This window comes from Penaeus chinensis, chromosome 11 (assembly GCF_019202785.1).
Source record: "Penaeus chinensis breed Huanghai No. 1 chromosome 11, ASM1920278v2, whole genome shotgun sequence".
Classification (NCBI taxonomy): Eukaryota; Metazoa; Arthropoda; class Malacostraca; order Decapoda; family Penaeidae; genus Penaeus; species Penaeus chinensis.
Window position 1 is genome coordinate 34,545,917 of NC_061829.1, and position 5,000 is coordinate 34,550,916.

Below are 5,000 nucleotides of genomic sequence, written 5' to 3' on the forward strand. Positions count from 1 at the left end.
ATATATACATATATATATATATATATATGTGTGTGTGTGTACATATAATCTATATATATAATGTATATAATTATAATTCTATACATTATATATATACATATATATATATCTAATGTATATAATTAAAATATATATATAATGTATATAATTATAGTATATATATAATGTATATAATTTATATATATATATATAGATATATATATATATATATATATATATATATATATATACACAGATCCTGGGGGAGATGCCGACAGCTGGGTCGTGGCGGTGGTATAGGATGATGGAGTGGAATGAGACACATATATCAGGAGGAAATGTGACATTATCACCCACTAGATGACACTACTAACCCATACTGACTGTGTTGCCATCTATTGAGTAAAGTAGGAGCCGCGTGATCGACTTTCCAATCTTTAGGAACCCATGATCTATACGCTGTGATGGCCGAGTGAGGAGGGTGTTCACACTCCGTGACTAGGTTGGGAAGAGCACCAGATGGCACAACCAGGACATGCTGTCAGGTAACGGCAAATTTATGTAAAATGATATTCATTGATATGCGATTTTCGTTATGCTTACATACCTAAATGCTCTCGCAACAAAGGCAGCATATGTTCCAAGAGGACAGGCAATAAGCAGCCAGCCGAAGGCAAGAGACCCTCCAGAAAATCAGCACAACATTGCTAACCAGCGAAGAAGTTTGCCAGATACTGTGTAACATGCAGAACATAACTTATGATAGCTGATTATTCGTAAAATGATAAACAAGAATTTTCTTTTTTTTACCATCTCAATCTCTGTGATGACCTACTGAAGTTGAATAGGAGAATGTTTCCAGACTTATCAATTGCGGCGCAGACGGCCATCAAGAGAAAACAAATATAGTGTTTAGAAATGGCAACTAAGCTTAAGTCAAATAAATTTGATTATATAATTGATGGGACAGACTACTCTGCAGACAAGGCACGTGCGGCTCTTGTTAAATATTTTGTCAAACAAGAGACCAAAGTTAAAAGAGCCATGTTAGAAATCATAAGTTTATATATTGGAAATCATGGATCATCTGGCGACTCACTTTTCAAACTCATCAAGGGTAGTCTAAATAAATATCAAATCCCACTAGCATATATGGCCGGATTAGCTGCTGATAAAGCATCAAACATAATGGGTGCTCTCTACAGTTTGACTAGTAAAATGAAAAATGAAATACCTAGGAATTATTTAGTTATTTAATCAATGTGTCGTACATAACACTCATTTATGCAGTAACGAAGCAGCTAAGCCATTACTAAGTATATATAAGGATCTAATAAGAAATGTTTATACCTTCTGTCACAGTATCAAGAGAAAATGCCAGTTCAGTTTCAAGCATTATTGTAGCAATAAACCTCACAAAATAATACACCGAGTTGGCTCTTTTAGCTCAGGCAGTGTCAAGGGTGCTCAAATGCGCACTGGAAGTTCTGGAACTGCTAACATCGAAGCTCAAACACTGATGTTGGACGACTTAATAAGACACAGAGAAAGACCAAGTCCAAAGCTGCAAACAATAAAATCCTTATGACATTTGCTTTAACAAGTGAAAAAGACACATCGGAAGAGTTCTTGGCATTCATTTGATGTGAAATATAATGGATATATACAAAATTTTTATCAATTATGTTAAATTTGTTGCATTAAATCCTACGCGACTTATTTTTATATTTTTATACATATTTTTGTGAATAAAATTCTACAACACATATACAAGTTACCCTAGCAAATTGCCCCTTATTTGCTTCTTTTCAGATAAAAGAAAACTGTATAAATAATGCTTGTGAAAGACAATGATGCAGTAGAGAAATATGGGAACAGATCAACAAATCAATGCCATAAGACAGGTTTGTTTGTTTTTGTTCGTTTTTAGTTATTGTTTTTTTTTTTGTTTGTTTTTTTATCTGTAGGAAAGTATTCATTTTTCTCATTCTATTATATGTATTTGTCTCTTTTTTGTTTAAAGAAAGTGCCTCCTTCCATGTAAGTAACAAGCAATCATTGTGAGTAAATAATGTTGCCTCTTTTAGTCCCTCTGGTAAAAGTTTCCTTAATAGGGGAAGACCCAGGGGTAATTTACAAGATTTTTTTTTTTTTTTTTTTTTTTTTTTTTTTTTTTTTTTTTTTTTTTTTTTTTTTTTTTACCGAGTAAGAATCTATTTTGATGTATATGATAAAATAACCTGGTGGCAGTAATTGCATGTATACATACATATGTATATACATATATGTGTATAAATACATATATACACATACATACGAATACATATATATACGTACATATTTATACATACACATATATGTATATGTATATATGTTTGTCTGTATAAACACATTCATATATATGTATATATGTATTTTTTATATTCATATATATAGATACACATCCATATATATATGTATATTTGTATATTCATATATGTATGTATCTATCTGTATATCTATGTAAATATATTGAATTAACGCATACACGCACACGCACACACACACACACACACACACATCTATATATATCCCTATCTATAATTTATCCAAAACAATGTATCTACCTACCTATCGATCAGAGTGTGTGTGAAACTATCTATATCTATATATCTAAATGCATATGTACACTACTGCCATAACTGAGACCTCCGGCAGTTTCAACCATATTTGGTAGAATATGTACCCCAAAATGGAAGCAACTTATCATTTCATAACTTTACTTGCGTACATTATTAGTAACCAGAATGGCCACCCTTAGCCGTAATCCCTGCAGACACACGCCTTGGCATGCCTCGAATGTACCAGCGTGCATACCCCTGATTTCTGTGTTAAATGCCATACTTTATAAGGTGTTCAGTTAGCTCAAATTGCATAGTATATTCTACTTTGCTTTTCTCGCCTGTCATGTGTATCCACGAACATTCTATAGGATTTAAATCTGGACTGTTTCCAGGCCAAACAAATATTTTAAAATACCATGAGTATCACAAAAACGTATTTAAGTGATACTTACCTTTTTGCAATCCTCTTTTGTCCAATCGTTTTGTGGTTTTGTCCAGACCAGTCGTTTCTTCCTCTTGGTTACGGTTTGTCTTGGTACCTTAGCAGGCTTTCATGCACAGTATCATTTAACTTTTTTTCCTGATTGTAAAGGGCTTAAACCCGATGGCTTAGTTCCTCCATTCATTTGCCAGTTACTTGGATGATTTTCAGCAATCATGTCTAACCATATTTACAAGCATTCTGTCCTGTCAAATAGTCTAGGAGAGGAGACGCACTTTTGTCCACATTATCCTCCTCGTTTGAGTTCATAAGTCTTATTTTCACTCATGTAATTGAAGTTTTTTGAAATACCCATTTTCTTGGTTAATCCCCATTAGGTTAGAGACGTTTTTGGAAATAAAACTCAACACCATAAAAATCTGCCCAACTCGGATCCTCACTTCCACCCATGATGCATTAATAAGCAGTCTTGATTCGATTTGTACGGTAGAATGGCGAGATGTAGTCAGCGGTGGCAGTGCATGTATTTGCACTTAAAAGAATTAAAAGCGGAAACCAGAAGTCCGGGAACGGCGCTAATGGTCACATGTAGGGTGTGAGGGATGAGGGAATACTAGCAAAACCTCCAAACTACCAGATATTTGGCCTTTTAATATTTTTTAGCACTTTATTAAGATTCTAAATACTACAGAGAATAATTTATCAACAAGCAATAAACAGACATGATCCTTTTCATTGTATTTACAGATTCCAAAGGGGACACAAAAAACACAATATCCGTATGTTGGTGTCAGTGATTGTGTGTGTGTGTGTGTGTATGTGTGTGTGCTTAATATACATATATGCGTAGATATATATTAATTATTTATTCAAATACATAGATATATCTATTCAAATACATATATATACTATTTATATATAAACATATGTATGAATATTATATATATATATATATATATATATATATATATATGTGTGTGTGTGTGTGTGTGTGTGTGTGTGTATTTGAATGAATAAATAATGTATACGTATATATTGATTCATACAAACACACATGTACATATATAATCATATTTATATTCATATTCAAATTTATTTATTCATATATGTCTTTACTCATATACATATATATTCATCTATGATATACATTTATATTTATATATTCATATACATATATATACATATATTCATATACATATATATACATATATTCATATACATATATATATGCATATATATTCATGCATATATATATATATATATATATATAGATAGATAGATAGATAGATAAATATATTTATTTATTTACTCTGAGAGGTCAAGATTTTGAAATCAGTAATGTTAAATAGGTGATTGTCACGGTGAAAGTGCTCTCTGATTGCAGAGAAGAAAGGTATACTGAGTGGTAAGCCAGTCTTGACAGACTTTCCTGTATGTTCGAGAATGAGGTGCTGCAATAGAGTTGCAATTGTGAAAATAAAAAACTGACATGAGGTTAGCTGTGTTTAAAGATTTTGTTTAATGAGTTTCTACTTTCAAAACAAAGACTGCCCATATACAGTAGTTTTATATATTTGATGTCATTATTAACTGTGGTGATTGTAGGTCAATCTTTCGGGGATGCAGTATCCATCAACAATGGTAAAACTAGATACAAAATTTATGTAGAAAAAAGCTGAACAAAGAATACAGAAACTTTATGAGAAAAGTACAAACAGATTGCAGAAAAATGCCGTTACATCCAGCTATAAAATGGTTAGTTACTTTAAGCTAGTCCTCTTTCCACAACTGATATATATCTTCCTCATATTGTTTCTTTGTTAAGCGTTTTTTTCTATTTAATTATATATATTTATATATATTCTATGTTCTTATATACAGTATATATATATATATATATATATATATATATATATATATAAATATTTATATATATACTTATGTATTTATATATATATATATTTATATATATATAT